The sequence below is a fragment of the Magallana gigas genome, chromosome 5, assembly GCF_963853765.1.
Source record: "Magallana gigas chromosome 5, xbMagGiga1.1, whole genome shotgun sequence".
NCBI classification, from domain to species: domain Eukaryota; kingdom Metazoa; phylum Mollusca; class Bivalvia; order Ostreida; family Ostreidae; genus Magallana; species Magallana gigas.
In genome coordinates, this window is record NC_088857.1 from 30,071,949 (window position 1) to 30,091,014 (window position 19,066).

General features: G+C 30.2%; 2 long non-coding RNA genes across 3 annotated transcripts; both read right to left on the minus strand.

Moving 5' to 3' along the window:
* Positions 1 to 2,649: 2,649 nt before the first annotated feature.
* Positions 2,650 to 4,282, minus strand: LOC105334400 (uncharacterized). Of its 2 annotated transcripts, none has more exons than XR_010714435.1 (4): positions 3,973 to 4,282; positions 3,628 to 3,810; positions 3,258 to 3,335; positions 2,650 to 2,932 (listed from the first exon to the last, which is right to left on the minus strand). It is a non-coding gene; the product is annotated as an uncharacterized lncRNA (long non-coding RNA). The 2 variants fall into 2 exon arrangements; XR_010714436.1 differs by having other exon boundaries at positions 3,968 to 4,051.
* A 1,754-nt stretch (positions 4,283 to 6,036) lies between these two features.
* LOC105334399 (uncharacterized) lies at positions 6,037 to 8,141 on the minus strand. Its single transcript, XR_004598218.2, has 4 exons — positions 7,849 to 8,141; positions 6,822 to 7,047; positions 6,478 to 6,561; positions 6,037 to 6,189 (listed from the first exon to the last, which is right to left on the minus strand). It is a non-coding gene; the product is annotated as an uncharacterized lncRNA (long non-coding RNA).
* Between the last annotated feature and the right edge of the window lie 10,925 nt (positions 8,142 to 19,066).

The following is a 19,066-nucleotide window of genomic DNA, read 5'->3' on the forward strand; positions in this document are numbered from 1 at the left end:
GAGGTTAAGTTCTCTCTTGCACAACATCTCGCTAGATGCGCTTTATTATAACATAAGAAAACAGTTACTATATATAAATTGTGCTAGCTTACTTCAACATTAAACTACAAATTTATTATTTACTTTTACCTTTGTATTTTGTGATATCTTTTTTAAATGTTTCCAACATTTACATGTATACAATTATTCATTTATGATTGCAAATATGATCGTTTCACGCCGATATTTTTACGTTTAAAAAAGCCGATATGGGTATATCCCTCTAACTATTTTTAGAATCGGTAGGACAACAAAGTAGTGCCTATAAGCAAAATAGTCCCTATACTTGCAGAGTGTATATACATTTATTGGGACATTTTAAACCAGAATGCTTGACACGTGTCAGAAAAGAGGATTTGTAATTTTTAAAAAACAAGTGTCAAAATTGAATTATCATTTGAAGAAAAGAAATGAAATTGTTTGATGTACACCCTTTCCAAAACTGAGAAATTCCCTACTTTTACTTTCATTTTCATAGTTTTTCAATGCAGACGCATTTTGCCGGAAAACGAATCTGACTTCAAACCACGAAATTTTAACAGGAAAGAGGCAATTTGATGAGCTTTCATTCAAGAGGTTCCTCGTTGCTGAACGAAAATTAGGGCCGGAGCTATGAATCATAACGTTAACATTACCGCTTACGGAAAATGCATTAGTGGACTATACCCATATGGGCATTAATTTCTATGGTTAAATCAGCACCTGACAAAAATCATTAAAATGAAACTATTGAGTTTATTATTATTATTAATGTTTGTGTCTGAGATTCCTGAGTTAATGCCAGTGTTTACAACGTATCTGATTAGAAGTCTATGTAATATTTTCCTTTTACCCGTTTTTGTGTCTTTTCTAAGCAAAAGTGATTGTTGACCAATTTAATATTTGATCAAATCTAATTTGCCGGAATGAACTGTACTCATTAACAGAGAGATATTGGTATTATTTAGTTAAAATTCCTCCCCCTCACCTTGTAATACATGTAGATATACATATATTTCATTTTTAGACATCTGTTTTCTTAGCTTCCATGGACAGTGTACCTTAGGTCTGTGTCAATACTACTGTTATGTGCATTATTTTTTAAAGGTTTGTTTTGAAAATTCTCCGAGGTCCCATAAATCTTGTTGGGAATCTAGCCTGTACAAGTGTGATATTTATTGGTTTATGATAGTCAATTGTTGCATATTTGTTGTTAATTATAACGTTAATATGTAATATGTATTACGGTGCGACCGTTTGGGCGAGCGCAGCATGTGATAAAATAATGAATTATGATAAAACAATAAAAATAAAAGTAGCGACGTAAAGTAAATGAATTTGAATGCAGAATAAAACAAACATACCTATTTTTTCCAGTAAATTTTCATTATAATTATTCATAATTCATAAGATTTTGTTATCTATTTATATATAGAATTTATCTCGGATAAATTTAAATGTTGTTGAATAATAAAGATTTTAACATAATGTACATTACAGTTTATTTCCTCTTTTCTTGCAGCATACATTTTTCTTAAACTTACATTTAAAAAAATTGACTTATCACAGAGTCCCCCCTCCCCCGTTTAAAAAAAAAAATCAAATTTACGTATAAAAAACACTTGCTGATCATAGAAGGAAAATGGATCCCCCGGAGCATGTAATAAATGGAAGTGAAAATAAAGATAGTATTGAGCAGCTAAAGAGCTAAAGGCATACTACGCACTCCCAATTCTTCACCCGGAATACAATTTTCCTGATTTTGAGAATTTTTTTCTTTTTGCTTGCGAAGAATTTTTGAATGATGTTGCCACGCCCCCTTTTAAAAAAAACTTCCTGTAAATTACCGTTAATATAGTAAATAAAATAAATGTGAGCATTCATCCAAATAAGAGCAAGTTACAGCTGTGTCTTATCTTTAAAGAAATGTCCCCATTCGTTACCACTGCAAGATTTTGAGAAGATTTTGGTATTTATATTTCAGCAGATTTACAATAACTACTTAGAGTAATTTCCCCTTATTGTGACGTCAAAGTTCACGTCGGTTAAGTGTCGTCTGTCTCATTGAAAACACCATAAAAAAATAACTCCGCGAAATATACTGTTTTGTTTACTCAAAAGCATTATGTTCTTGAAATTACATAATTAATCTGTTTCTCAAAAGTTTTACTTTGATACTCGCGAGATGGTATCCAGTCTAGTGAGATCGTCCGACATTGAGGAATTGCATTGTGGGTCGAAATTTACTGACGCCGAAAAATTCTGTGGGATCAATGTGCAAGAAATCTATTGTGACGTCACTCGAAAGGACGATAACTCCGTTAGTCTTATGTAATGGAATTTGCGTTGTGTCGGCAGTATATTTACAATATGCATGTACACAGTCTTTTATCTTGTTCTCGTGAGAGTGTGAAATGGGAAACCATAATTACAGGGAACTACTGGGACGATTAAAACAAGGCATTACTGGTCCGATTTACTGACGCCAAAAAAATCCGTTGAATGAATGTGCTGCGCTCGCTATAAAGGCTTTCAATAAATAATGGTAGCCTTTTCTCTTATATAAGAACAATTACATGTTGATTCATTACCAGAATGATAACAAAGATCCTCCACTACGCTGAATATATCTATTATTTTGCAGCAACAGGTTGCATATTAGATAAAAAAATATCAATTCCAAATAATTTATGTTCTTTCTTTGCGAGTCAAATGTTTGAAAAGGTTGGATCTTTGTACAAATAAATGGCATTGTACTCCAATATTTAAACAGCTTTGTTTAATGCGATAATGATTGGTCCGTCAGGGTCCGGTGTGGTCTGGACAACCTCAGTGGGTTCATCTGGTCCTGTTTCTGGTGTCTCTTTTGATTTTGTTGACCCGGATTTTGTTTCCGATTTCGTTCCAAACATCACTGTGAAAAAAAAAAACAATTAAAAAACCCAACATTTTACAATAACTAAACAAAAATAATTTTACGTTATAGATTCCATTGTAAAATAAACAGTAACTTAGTTTGCAAACAAGTTTTTTTTCTAAAGATATTTCATTGGTAAATTGAAAGTAAACACATCAATCTACTCAAATATGCTTAAAAGAGATAACTTCTTTGTAAGCTGCAAGTATTTTATTTCGGATTCCCGGAATCTTGTTTGTAATATTGTATGTGCAAAATATATCGCAATCTAATGTTATTTAAAAATGTGAAATCTAATAAAGAAAAACTTGGAAATATTTACCTATGTTTTGAATAAACTGACAAGGTATCAGTAGAATTGATAGATATACAATTACTCGATATTCTTGAGAAACATCCTCTGAAGAAAAAACAAATAATGTAACCATGTAACTAAAATCAACTTTAGTTAGTTCATTTAAATGCAACCGGAATTTTTTTGTTGCAACAATATTAATAAACTTGAATTCTGTCTAACGTTTCTTTCATCAATATTATTTCTTAAACTTTTGAATTTAAAAACCCAAATTTTTATTTCATCAAATTTTTATATTATAAGAAGAAATGCTTAATAATTAGGGAAAGTTAAATGATTTAAAAACAGATTTTCCATAAGTCATATTACATAATAATGAAAAAAATCTATTACATACCTGATAGTAGTGCAGATGATGCTAAAGCAAGTGTAATCTTCAATGTAACACAGTTAAAGTCTAATCCCAAAAATGTGTCAACACTTCCAAATTGCTGCGACAGAATCAGGCATATGTACAATAAACACGTGCATTTATATTTTCGGCTCATATTGAAAACCGAATCTTTGTATTGCCTCTATCCTAAAAAGGAAGATTTACCACGTTACTAATATAAAGTTATATGACAATAATATTTAACAACATTAATTATAAACTTTATTATTTAAATTGAAACTTATGAAGTATTTTGTTAAATAGATATTTTTGTTTATTTTTAAAAACAAAATCGTTCTATAACCTTACGTTGTCTTGTCGCACGCCATTCGCAATCTCTCTGTATTTTCTCGTTTTAAATTAAATATCCGCACTCATTTGGTTGTCTCGAATGGTAGCAAGTGAAAAAAAGTAGAGAATCAAGAGAATGAGAAGAGGTTATGCCCCTTGTAGCCTCAAAAATGAGGTTAGTTACAACATTGTTACAGTATATTTCTAGAAGTCCTTCCTGTACTTCAACAAACATGACAATTTTCATACAATTTAGACGATATGGGATTTAGATATGATATGTACCCACAATATAAACGGACGCAGTATTGATTTAAAAGAAACTTTGCTATGCATTTTAAAGCTCATATGCGTGCAAAAACATGTATGACTTTAATTAGACACGGGCCAAAATTACTAGCAATATGTGAAATGATGTATTGCCTTTTAGTGAATTTTAAGTATCAGACTGTTACTATATATCATTATTATTGTAGTACTAAGTTCTAGTATATAAAGACATAAACGTAGAATAAAACGTTCCAATTTATATGTGCGCAGATTACATATTAATAAAGCTGTTAGTTACATGTACTTTCTTTAAAGTACTTGCAAATTAGAATGTTAAACACGTTGTCTTTTTAGGAAAATACACAATATCAATAGATATTAAAACCAAAAGTCAACTAAATTCGATTTTTTTTTGTTGAGGTAGATTTTTTTTGTATTAATATAATTTGGAATCTGATTTCAAAGTCTAAAAATCTTGGATTTTTATTTATATACGTTTATTGTATCATGTCCTAAGATAAGTCAATTTAAAAAAATCGTTCATATTTTAATTGATTTCTTTTCCTTCAAAATTCAAAATTTTGAAATGATTTTCAAGAAAAAATGTATTTATTACACAACACAAGAAACAAAAAATACCATCTTAATGTGATTTATTTGCTGTTTTTTGTGTTTAAAAGATATATTTGGTAGCTCCAGAGACCGGATTGGTGCAAAAAAGGGATATTACCATCCTATGACTACATTGCTTGGTAAATATGTCACCTTAAAAGCCAATCAGCTACTGATCCATCAAATCTACAAGTTAATGTAATGGGTGGTGAACTTTCTCCACTTCTTTGAAGGAAACAACTGTATTTGACACCTGTAGGTGATACCGTTGTATAACACTGATACCTGGGAGTCAGATACGGTTATGATCCCAGGTCTAAGTGTTGGACAAAGTTCAGATTTCGGTCAGTGGGGTGTATGTACTTTGTATGTACTATGTACATGGAAATATCCTTAAAAATTCATTTCATATACCAAAATGACAGATATTAACAACCCTTTAAACGGATTTTTGTATTCTAATAAGCCACTGGATTGCTAACATCAATTAAATCATTTGATTTTTTACCTATACATTATATATGTTGTATACAAAATATAATATAACAAATGTAGTTTAATTAATATATATGTTTTCTTTCTTACCTATTAGTTTGATTAAAAATGATGATACAAGAATCTGTTAACAACATTTAAACAATCATAAAAGCAATGCAAGGTTGTTTAAGTGACAAAGATCCGTTGAAGTGTGGGAAAAATATCTCACCATGCCTCATCCGGGTTCTAAGGAGTAGGACAAGATGAAACGACGTATTTACAATCATTAGTCATTAAATTAAAACAGGGTTTTTGCAAAATTCCGTATCCGTTCTTTTTTAACAAATTAGTTTTTTGTGTTTAAATGAGTAAATAAATCAATTTTGTTTTGTTTAATAACAATACATACTAAAAAAAAATAAACCTGCTTGTTGGAAAATGGGTAAGAATCGTTATCTAAAAAAAATCAAATTTCCAAAGCATTGAAATGTATCCATAAATGTTGTAAAGGTATGATGCTAATAAATCCCAAAAATAACAGTCGCATGTTCTTCTTTGGTGCTTCTCAGAACTAAATGAATATAAATTCTGTTTTACATTTAAAATTTATTCCTATTTATTCAAGAACTTCATTTTATTTGTTAATGTTGAGAGATATAATTTGATAATAAATATAGTAATTGTTTCAACAATTTAAACACACACAATGAGAGAATTAAAACATTTTTTCACATTCCAAAATATTTTATTGTATACAAATAGAAGACAAGACTCATTGCAATAAGTTTTATCTGTTTGGAGGTGGTGGCGGGGGTTGGGTCGTAGGAGAAGTAGTAGTAGTGGTCGTTACAGGGACTTCATCTGTGTGAGTGTTTCCTGAAATATTCAAATCAGAGTCGGAAGGCTTTAGTAGAAAGACATAAGCATATAATACTCTGCATTATCGCTATAATGTATATTCCAACATTTGCTACACCAAAATGTAGTTTTTATTTTTTACAAGTCCAACAATTCTATATGTAGGTTAAAAACAAATATTAGCAGATTGAATGTTTAGGCAATATTAGTATATGAGTTGTTTTTATATTTGAAACCAGACTCTTTGTGAAAAGATTTATTAATATAGAAGACACGGATTAAAACGTTAAAATGGCAAAAAGTCACCTTCTTTCGGACATTGAGCTAATAGATATGCTGCTATAAACAGGATGACTTTTTCTAAAGATACATCTTTTCCTCCAACATAATCTGTAATCAAATACATGGTAACTAAATTGATCTTTAGTATATCAAATGGAAATAAAAAGAAAATATGTAGACATTAATGGTATCATCATCTTCATCATCATTATCAATAATTGAAAATCAAAAAAATAGGAAAAATAATAAATGATTAATAAAAGACTTTGATTACATTTATATTTATGTTATTAATTCTCCCTGAAAAAAAAATCAAATATTTGTAAGCAAGCAGTACATGTGCTTGAAAATAATACATATAGAATTACCTGAAGTAAAAACTATAGTTGCAAAAATGGCCACGGTAGCCTGTAGTTGAAGGCATAATCGTGTTGGCTCAACGGGTTTTAATTGATGATAAAACAACAGAATAAAGAAAACCACAGCTTTCTTTGTCTTTTCCATCTTATTCCTTTACAGGGTTGAACTTACTTATTTAAAAGATAAAAAGCTCTATGGCCGAATATATGCTTTTTATACATGTATGTGTTTTACCTGCAGATGAAATGCAAAGAAACTTAGTTTAAAATTCATATTCATTATCATAATTACAGGGTATATACAATTGGTCACACGATTAAATGGGCATGAAATGTATGTGTTGAATCCTTATATTATGAGCGGAGTCCTTCAAAACATTTTATAACAACACAATTAGATGAAATCCAATAATAACAGTAAAATTAAAATGTTATTAAAAATCTTGGCAATTTTACACAAAAACTTTTTTAAATTTCATTTGATATATGTATTTATGCACATTTCAATGTTGATGAAATAATTATCAAGAATTAAAAGGAGATAATAATGAAAACCTTTTAAAACACGTTCAAGAAACAAAGGTAGTTTAAAATGTGGCATTATGATTTTGTTTGATTTTTATTTCAATTTAGATTTTGTTGACGTTACTATCAAAATATTTGATTTATTAATATAACTCGTTCATTTAATCATCATGCAAATGACAAAAAAACTAAGTGTTTTTTGCAATAAAGTATTTCAAGAAAACAGATAAAAATCACATTACTGTAAAATATCATATTTCTTCTTTTTTTGTATCTCTTTATGTCCATGAACTTATTAATTTGTCAGATACAGATTTGAGTCTTAAATCGCCAAAACCTTTTAGATCAACCGCTATAGATCTATACCTAAATAAACAATGGCTAATACATTTGACATAGATGATCATATAAGATTCAACACGAATTAAAGCACTTCCTTTCAGGATTTTGAGAATAAATCAGAAATATGTCATATGTATATAATATACATATACATATGTAATTATCTTACTTTGCCATGTTAAGAATATGTCCCTTTGCTAGCCATCTTGTTCCATCATGTTTTACCCGAGTAATTCATTGATAACCTTGATACATGTTAGTAGATGCTAGCTTTACATAAACTTACTACATAAACGTATGTTGTCCTCTCGTATGCCCATTCATCATTTTCTATTTATAAACCCGCAGTCTTTTATCACCTGTGTTCTCCATAAAATAGACTTGATTGCACAAATAAAAGTGTACATGATAATTTGATCTGAATTTAATTTTTGAAATAAAGTACTTTTTGATAGAAAATACAATAAAAATTTTAATTGAATTGAAGTGTTAACTATAACTACATGTACAGAGTCTTTAAGGTCCATACAGAAGATTGATTAAACATTTTAAAATAAAAATACAAATTTTAAAATGTGCAATTCAAAATTCAATACCTTCATTCATTCAAAAATCAAATTATGCAGGTGTAGTATCATGGCAACAATGATTACACGCCGCACATAAGTAGACTTAACATACTTACCTGTCTATCTGACTTCGTGCAATAAATCATTTGTATTATAACACTCCTCACTATAATGAATTGGCATGAAATATAAATTCCTTTCCTTGGCGTACAGAAGGGACGTGTTGCTAGTATTTTAAATAGAATTAACACGAAATGATATTTTTACAAAAATATATTTGTAATTATTTGATACCTCGTTGGTTTGTTTTGAATTTTACCTGAGGGAATAATAACTTCCCACCTGGTTGCAATGGCTCAGTTAATGACATAGATTGTTTATTGTTGTATCCAAGGTGAGGAGAAATTTCATATCTGAATTGCAGAAACCGTTGGTAACTTATGAGTGCACATGTACATATTTTTCAACTGTATCTTTAAGTTGAAATTTAAAAAAAAAACCGCAAAAAACAGAAACTCATGTTTCGGTTTTGAAAGGTTTTTTTATTAGTGGTATAGCCTAAATTTCCGTTAAGTTTTCGCTGTTTAAAACTAGCTGGAACATAATGTTTTTGATTTTGTCATCTGTCAAGGACTACAACTCAAAATAACAATATTCAAAAGAACGACTCAAGACTCTTCAAGTCCAGAAAACATGTTTAGTCTAGATTAATTTAACTAATAGATGGATTTTATAAATTAACTGAATGAAATGAAATAATTGACCCATACTTTACAATATATCATTCTGACCAGTCTGATGAAAATTAAGGTGGAATGTCCCTCTGATAAGAGAGATAACTTCTGTAGAAAATAATATCACTTTGTTTCTGTTAACTCACAATTGTTAAGGCATGTAACATCAAGGGAGGTGGTGCTGGGTCCTAATTCATTTTGGAAGGCGATACACTTATTCAAATTCAAATATAGAAAAAGAAAATATGAACGGAAGGAACTGAACCCCAGGGCTCTTTTGAAGCAGGGGGCAAAAAAGTAAAGAAAACTTTTACAAAATATTACAAGAAATGTATCATAATGATAAAGTATTTATGAGGCAATATCTATATGACTATTCCTCCCCCTCTCCCCCCTCCCGATGGATTAATTCTTTTTTTAAATTTAACTAAATTTTATGTACTTGTTCAGTACATGTACAGTACATGTTTGATGTCTTAGGCCATAGAATATTTTGATGGAATATTTTTATTTCTCTATCTATAGCTCGTTCACAGAGCTGAATGATTTATAATTGGGAAAATTCTAGACTTAGTTATAATCGTTTAAAACTTTTAACATTTCAAATGTTTAAAATTGAATAAGGCTTTTCTATTCTGAGTGAGCAGATACGGGAAAACAAATTGAAAATACACCTAATATCTCATTTTGATTCAACACAATATATACTTATATTGATATACCAATAACTGGAAGATTATTCACTGATCCCCTTTTTGTGTTACATAACAAAATGCTCTGGTTTACATATTTAGGATTTCTTAATTATATATCCATTTACTATTATCTTATCCAAATTCAAAAACAGAAAACCTTTTCTGAAAATTTAGAAACTGTGGCAATTTATAATAATGCATTGTATGTAAAACATGTATGTAAAACCTTCAATAGTCTATGATAAAGAAAGATAACTCTTGCTGATTGAAGCAATTTTTGTTCCAAACCTATACAACAAAGTGCTATTCTGAACTAAAATGCAGCGCTTCATTATGTTTTGGAATATGAATTGAAAATGTATATAACTCTATATTATTTGTATATACATTTTAGATTTTTAATTTTATGCTGCGATGGTAAGATTTTGTTTTTTCTAATCACTATGTCTAGTTTTCTTCATATCAAGGTTTGGCATATTATTAATTTTTGAAAAATCTAGCAGTGCTTCATCACTTAAACTTTGTTTCATATGAATCAATTGATATTGACTTTGATGAAAATCAATATGAATTTTTTTTAAACATATATGGCAAAATTAATAGCAGAGGGATATTACACCTTAAGAGCCATTGTAAGACCTTTTGAATAATTTATTTGCTTGCTAAGTCTTAGATACCGAAAAAACCTCAAATTTTTTACAAATAATCCAATTAATGTAGCTAATATGAGATATGCGTTACACTCAACACAGTATGACAGTTACTAATTAAATTTCAATGAAGAAATTGTGTTTCTTTTGTTTCATTTTGTCATAACCTGCTTTCTGTAGAGCATTGATATTCTAAATTATTCTGTTCAATGGAACGATCTTCTTCTTTATACATGTTTACCATTACAGGGAAGTTGCACGTAAATGCGACAAATTTCTTTTTGATCAGAGACTGTTATTGAGGCACCCCCCCCCCCCCCAAAAAAAAAAATAAATATAATTTTTTTTTATTATGCATTTTTATAACAATACTTCAAGCCAGTCGCAAAGAATTATTTATAAAACCGCCTAGCTTTGTTTGGGTATGTTTTTCTACTTTATCTGGCTCGACTTTCACAAACGAAGTATAATATATTATGCACTATATAAGTACAAAAAATTCATCTGATATACGCCTGATATAATATGTACAATTGATCTGCAAAAGAGCAACAACCTATCTTGAAAACTGTAGGAGGAGTTACCCGTACAATGAGTGTACTCTTTTGGCAGCCGCCCGCCCGCCATTTTCACCATTTCAATAACCGAATTTTTCCGTTGGAAAACCCGGTTGAAAATGAGAAAGTAAAAAGAGTCAGAATCTGTAAGTGCAAATTCAGAGCAAAACGATCATTTTGAGTGCACTGAAGGACCAATAGAAGCCAAGCAACTCAAATCTTGTTTTGATATCAAATGTGTAGAATGTTACTTTTGTAATAAGTTAAATCGTCAAGGAATCCATATAATACTACTTAATATTACGTACCAGCTAACAAAAGCACACAACAAACATTTACAGTTTACATTTTCCTATTTAACCAGTGGCGTTGTTTTTGGAAAATTCGAGCTTCATAGTATACTCGTCTAGTAAAGCTAGCATTAACTTTGTATTACAACACATCTTAAAATAGTATCTCATGCGGGTTACTCTACTCCGCTTGGAATACTTGTGTTTAGCGTTAAGCTGTTAACGTTGCGTGTAGACATTGAAAATGAACAATTTCAAAAATCTTTAAGTTTTGATAAAAGAATCAAATCCTCTTTACTCTGAACCCACAACGATGTCTATGGTTCATTTAAATATATATATTTAAACTTATAAGACTGATAAAATTGTAAAATTTAAATATTTCAAGATTTGGTTTAGCGTCCACAATTGTTTCAAGAACTACCGGTATAAATCATTGCCTTAATTTATTCTGTATAGTTAACCAATAAAAATCATATTATTTGATGAAAAAGTATTATAAAATTAAATTGTGAACCTTCGTTATCTAAAACTAAGAAAAAATTGAACATTTTTCAATGAATGCAGATGTTTTCACAACTTTTCTATGATTTACTATTAATTTACTGTGCCACGATTTTGGTCAAAAAATTAATTTTTTAGTTTTTAATGTTTACAATAAGTAAGGTATTTTTAATATGCAACCAAAATTTGAGTGGCATTCGTTGAGTAATAAGCGAATTACAGAACTTGCAATTCTTTCCTATATAAACAAAGCTTTTGTTTTCATTTTGAATGTTGAGGTGAAAAGTCCAATGTTAGACCTTAAATGAATGTGTTAAACGTTAGAAACTCTTTATTTATGCTTAAAATGATTAAGAAGCATTGAAAATATTAAAAACAGAAAAATAGAATTTGACCAAAATCGTGACGATAGAAACTTTTTTTGATTTCATCAAAACATTCAAAAACTCCACAATAACCAAACAGTTATATATAAATTCAATCTTAAAGAACCCAATTTAATAAGACTCTATATTAAAATTGAATTTCAAACACAAGATAGTCGATTTCTTGCATGTTCATCTTGCATTTCTTTGTTGAAAACTTGCATGAAAGAGGAGAGCATTAAGTTATAATTAAATTACATTAAATTTGTACACCATTTGGACAGTTTGCTAATAAATATGATGCTGTGAATACGACAACGTTTTTCGAGGATATATGCTTTTCAGAAATAAAATCTGCAAATAAAGAAATGATTTTAAATTGTTTTCATTGGGATAGAAATATTAGGAAACTGAAAATGAAACTAAAAGAAGTATATATCGCTGTCACGTAATATTGATCTATTATTTAATAACAATATCAAAGATAAGTACACAAGAAAAATTATGGTCAGACATTAAAATAACGACTTAAATTCATCAAAATATATTATGCATTAAAAACAAGTAAAATGTCATTATATTTTTAGCAGTGTTAGCAACGCACTTGTCAAAAATTAACTAACTTTTGATTTACCATTAGTCAAAGATATGGTTGCAATGACAGATGTAGCGCTCTGTACATGATTACAGAAGAGTCTCGGCTGAACATAAATGATAAAAGTCCAAGAAGAAAATAAACACAGATTTCTATGTCTTTTCCATCTCAACCATCAACAATCTAAAGTCTTAATCAAAAAGTGAAGAAGTATTAACGAAATTTTAGTGTTTATGTTTACCCGTCAGTAAAATACCTGAAAACGACATATATACAAATTCAACGTTATATAATTATTATCTCCCCTAGACACTTAGCATTCTTTATGAAAAGGGGGATTGAGAGACTTGTCAGACTTATTCAAATAATCATGATTACCAGAAAAATTGTTGATTTCGTGATTTTTAAATCCATACAAATTCAATTTTCTAAATTTTGTAAATATAATTTAAATGTTTGATGCAAGAAAAAAGGGAGACAGGCTTTTTCATTAATGTTATGTGTCCACCTCTTTCTTATTTGATGTAGAAATATATCATATTATACAATGAAAAAGGTCGTTGGAGCCGTTACTGTTGGGATTACATCCTTTAATACAGAACAATCACATACATTCAACCGTCTTCTTATGGCAAAATTTGACAACAATTAATTACAAAATCCGTTTGTAGCATTGATGGACTTAGGCTAAATAAATGAAATGCATATTTAACAATTGATATTGGTTCTCAAAAATTCATTTTTTTTTGTCTTTAAATCATATTTTAAAAGTTAAAAATAACTAAAGAAACCATTTATAAGGAAAAAATATTTAAAAAAAATAAACAATAACAACTTTAAACAGAACAGAAAATAATAGCAAGACATTGAAGGACTGTCGTTCTTCTGTTAAGGATTTATTGTGGTAAACTGCTCATTAGTATATGAAATTGTCTCACTCTTTTATAAGTAAATACACGTACCCGACTGACCTATCTTGTCCGTCAGTTTTTACCAAAATAAAATGTCAGCCTTTTCTTTATAAGTACATTTTGGTTTTGGCATTATATCAGTTTATTCCTTAATGCATTTTATTTTGGATGTTCCTTTATCCTTCTAACACAGCATTGACCTTTCAGTCACATTCTTACTCTCTACAAAAATTGTACAGGAATACTTTCCAGATATTAAAGTTGCCAAAGTGTCAAAAAGGGCCCACAACATCGCATCTTTTAACCGCTTCTGGAAGATTTAAAACATCCATGGCGACACTACAAGAAAATTTTGATATTAAAACTATTAAAGAAACTGGACTGATTTTTTAAAAAATGGTTACTGCGTGCAGTATGCGGAATCAAGTATCGTTGAAATCGGCGAAATTATGTGTCTGAATTTAACCCAAAAACCAAAATGAAGCATTGTTGCAGTTTGTAAGTTAGCTCTCTATTCACCTTATTGTCGATGGGCTTTGTTTTAAAAGTAGAAATCAATTCTCAGTATTGTACAGCGTATATTGACAACATAGAGTAAATTAATACGTTTTTTTAACAAATCATTTAAACTTCTTTCTATCTACTTCAACCCACACTTCTGTTCTAGTCTTCTGTTGGTTAATATTCTTTTTTTATGATAGGAATGGACACCGCTGATGACCAGGATACCACACAGTTACCTGTACAAGTAAATCAGAAAGAAACCGCTGATGTTATGGTTTTTGATGTCTCAAGTTATTAAATTGACAATATGATTAAAAACAATGTAGAACATGTCATGGATACTGAGGTTCAAGCCATTAACAACCTCACCATGGGTCAACATCCAACCCCCATTGGACAGAAATGAGGAAAGGACGGATAACGACATCAAATTTCTATGCTGTCCAGACAAAAGTGGAAAGTTATAAGAGAAACGCTATACACTGTGACATAATGCCTTTGCTTTCACGTATAATGAGATATAGAAATGTCAATCCGAATGTGATGTCTTTAAAGTATGGACGAGAAATGGAACCCATTGATAAAATTGAGTTTATGAAAATGTACAGAAAAAAACCCACAAAAATGTATCATTTGATGAATGTGGTATATTTTTAGATGACGATCATCCCTATTTAGCAGCTTCCCCTGATTTATTGGTATCATGTTCTTGCTGTGGTGAGGGTTAAGTAGAATTTAAATGTCCTCTCATTCCAAAATGTTCTACATGTTTTTCTTTTTGCAAATGTAATTTGCCAAGTTGTTTACAAAACACTAAACCACTTGCATTGAAACACGTGCATATATTGGTCAAATTCAGGGCCAGATTGAACTTACAAAGCGAAAATGGTGTCTACTGTACATATATACAGGCAATAGACCATTTTATGAAAATATTGTTTTTGACCAGCATTTTTATTCAGAAATGTAATCCAACCTTGATTTTTTCTATCATTCATTTGTTTTACCAGAGATTCATTCTAGATCTTTGCAACGTCTTTTGACCCAAAAAAGTTTAAATGTTTATACATCGGAACCAATGGAGATTGACAACAAGGTACATGTAGAAGGCGAGACATATTTTTGTCCTGAAAGTAATATGGTTGTTATGAATGAAGTGACCAAGCTTATAGAGCGTACCATATATTGTGATGTGTGCATAATTTGGTATCATTCTCATTTTTTGGAATAATTGACAAAATATGTCAAATGTTGGACATCATGGCATTGTCAAAAATGCATTCAATCTTCTTCTTCTTAAGCTTCTTTCAATAATTGATCAGAAGCAAACATTTAAAAATTGTTGTAAAATGGTATATTTATGTACATGTACATTTTATGTATATCATACATATTCTAACTGTTACCATTGATGTTCATAGTATGTTCATTGTATGTACTATATTTCATCGCATACATGACTTGGAAAATAATAAATTGTTTACATTTTCGTTTCATCTTATACCATATAATTTAATTTACATTCTCTTCGAATATGAAATGCATTTCATAACATGATATAACAAAATGCCAAAAGGAAATATACTGAAGATCCATTAGTACCAAACAATATATTGTTAGACTATTCTAGCATAGGCTATTGTAAGTTTTCTCAGTACTTTGGAAGAGGTGGATACATGTTACACACCCCACTACCTATTCCTACAATATCATCAAGGTGTTGGCACAATGGAAGGGGAATTTCAAACTTCAATATGCGAAAGTACCTCATTCTTCTAATAGCCTGCTCTACAAAAATCCTTCTATTTACTATTTCTTTTGTTTTCCAAACATCATTAGCAGGCATTTGACTGACCCATGTTTGCCTGGGGGGGGGGGGGGGGGGCAATAGGGTAGCATGAAGAAGGATGAAATCTTGCAATAGATTACTAAAACCTTTGTCGGCCATAATACAATCAAAAGGCTCTATAAGATCCATAAACCCTGAGTGAAGTGTGATATGCTTATCACTGGTCCTCCCACCCCAGCATTCTGAAACAGATTTTATCATACCTGATGGGTTTATGCTTAATAAAAATTTTGCAGTGTGATGATGTTTGTAATCGCTCCAACACTGGTTTTTGTGCACTAAATTTTGGGTTTTTCAAAAATACTTCCGAACAATAAATACTCAGTAATGTGCCTTACTTGGGAGTATTTGGTATTTCTGAAAGAAGGGGATAGGTTATGTCTGACTACATCTATTTGAGCATTGAATACTAAACAGCTCAGATACTTTTTCAACAATTTCACCCATGTTGTGAAAATTCTTGACACATATGATAGAGATATCTGAAATTTGTCAGCAATATCCTCATCTAAAAGACCAATTCTGATTTTCATGCATGTGAGAAGCATTTCCTCCTTTGGATTTAATTTTCTACAAGCCCTATTTTTCTGATTTTTTTTTTATATTTAAGAATTACTGTAGTGCAATAATAGGATGGGCCTTTCCAATATCTTGCATTTTTAAGAGATGGTTGTATTGCACTGTAGACTGGATTAAAGGCAGACTTAGAAGGGTATAGAATTTTACTTTCCTATCATTGACTAACAAACTCATCATGTCACGCGATTTGAGCTGATTTTGAACATTTACTGAAGTTTTCTTTTTAAGATCATTTAACTCCAAAGTGAGGAATCTTATTTGATTTTTAAACTTCCTTATCTCTTCTTCCTTGTACAAACATGTATCACAGTATTCCAAATAATGATGGTCAATCAAATGACTTTTAACATTGTTTGTCACATCAGAATCACTGTGACAGTCATTGGATGTAGATTTCCTTTTCTTAGTAGGAATTTCTAAACATCTGGGGCCCGTTTCTCAAAAAGGCCTACGTCCAGGCGTAAGCTTAGTCCGGACTAAATCAGGGACTAAACCTCAAAACCAGACTAAGTTGCGTTTCACAAAAAGGCGTAAACTTAGTCGGGACTAAATTCGGGTTTAAATCTACGCCTGCTAATGGGTAGGCGTAAGTCCTTAGTCTGTGCACAAAAATGGCGAGTGTTTTGTTTCTAAGGCAAAATATACAGAAAATTATATTTTTTGGTTTGTTTTATGTGTTATTTGTACATGTACGTATAACTTTAAGTAATACCTATTGTTCGATAACTGTCTCTATTTCTAAATAAATTAAAATTAAATCAATTTGATAAATAATGGGCTCACCTTATTAAACGTATATAATATACATTACTACTCGTAATGAAATTTACCTAAAGTGTGAAGAATGGGTATACCCCAATAAATGATATAAACACAATTATTTAAAAAATGCTTTATTTCTAAATTAAACATTTATTCCCCAAGAAGATAGATGTATATAAGTACGAATAGATATGTATTTATTGAAGGTATTACAACACGTGTTTCGATCGAACACGTGTTTACCTGGTGTTTGTTATGAAGACTAACCAATTTGATTGGTTATTATATTTATAGAAAACCTGTACTACAGGTATTCTCGTAAGGTACGCACGATTTGGTAAAGAATTGAGTTTTAAGTCATTCGAAGGCTCTCTCTCAGTGCAAGCAGACGTTTCCCCACCCACCCGCCCTCAAAGATAGTCATAAATGTTTGGTTTTATGAAAAATATATATATAAATATTTTGCTAATATGTGTTGTTTTGTTTTTGTAGAGAAAAAGAACACAAGAAAATTGAATTATGTGATTGTATACATGTAATAATTAAACTGCACTTCTGAGAGCGCTTCTGCATCTATATACGTGTTGTTATTTATTTTATAAATTATTTATGTTCGTTTGAGTGTTAACGAATAAGAACATAATATTGATTTTTTTTATCAATTCTCAGTAAGCATGAACTAGAATTTAATGTTTCTAATCAAATTTGAACCTGTGAAACGAAACTGATTTCAAAATTATGAATAGGAGCAACTCAAAACGTCTACATTTGTAATGTGTCCTTGTGTGTGGTTGTTTGTTCTTTACATATACATGTATTACTGAAAACTTTACAACACGTATGCATTATCATTTTCATTTTTTTTGCTCCTAGTATCTTTACAAACCCGTATGAAAGCTACATGTATTTTGGAATGTTTATGAACTCGGATTTAGATACAATCAATTTTTGTTTGTTAAAATATTACTTAAAAATGTGTTTTAGAAGCGTGCAGAGTGTGCTTCAATTTTAGATCTGTTGACAAGCGTTTGTCAAGGTTATCGATTATTATAAAATTTCACATGCACACCTTGAATTTTTGGAAATAGAATTCATTAATCTTATTAATTCTAGGATGAAGTGATCAATTGCATTCATATTTAACATCGATCGTAATTCTTTTAAAAAAAAGTATGGGGCACATGTACTATCAATGATCTCCGTGCATATTCATATGCATTGTTTATTTGTACTCATTTAATTGAATTGATCTTTAATTACTTGAATTCATGATAGTTTTGTTTCATCACATTTAAGATGTACGTATATCAAGGGATTTTTCTTTATTTCGAAGTTGTCGACTTGCAATACAAAAGCGTTGTTTTAGCAGTTTTACAACAGTGTGCATTATTTACAAATTTAACTAGCTTGCATTTGTCATACTTATTATATAAACAATTGTATACACCCCCATCCCCATAACCCAAAGCAGATAGGGAAAAAAAAACCTCACATGCACTTATTAAAATCGCAAAGATGCAAAATGTCTTATCCGGAAGGGGATAGGGGATTTTTTAGATAAGGCATCTAAAAAAATCCCCTATCCCCTTCCGGATAAGACATTTTGCATTTTCCATTTAACTTGTAAAAACCTTTTATTTATAAAACTTTCTTTAAATAGGAAGGGTGTTCTTAGATAACTGCTTTTATATCTTTATTTTAATCAAGATACTGTATACAGGGTTATATTTCCGTCCTTCTACACTTGCAAACAGTTTCACTCGGTCGTGACTTCGCCAAGTCACAGCTGTTACCTAAGTTACTTAATATTAATTATTGAAAAT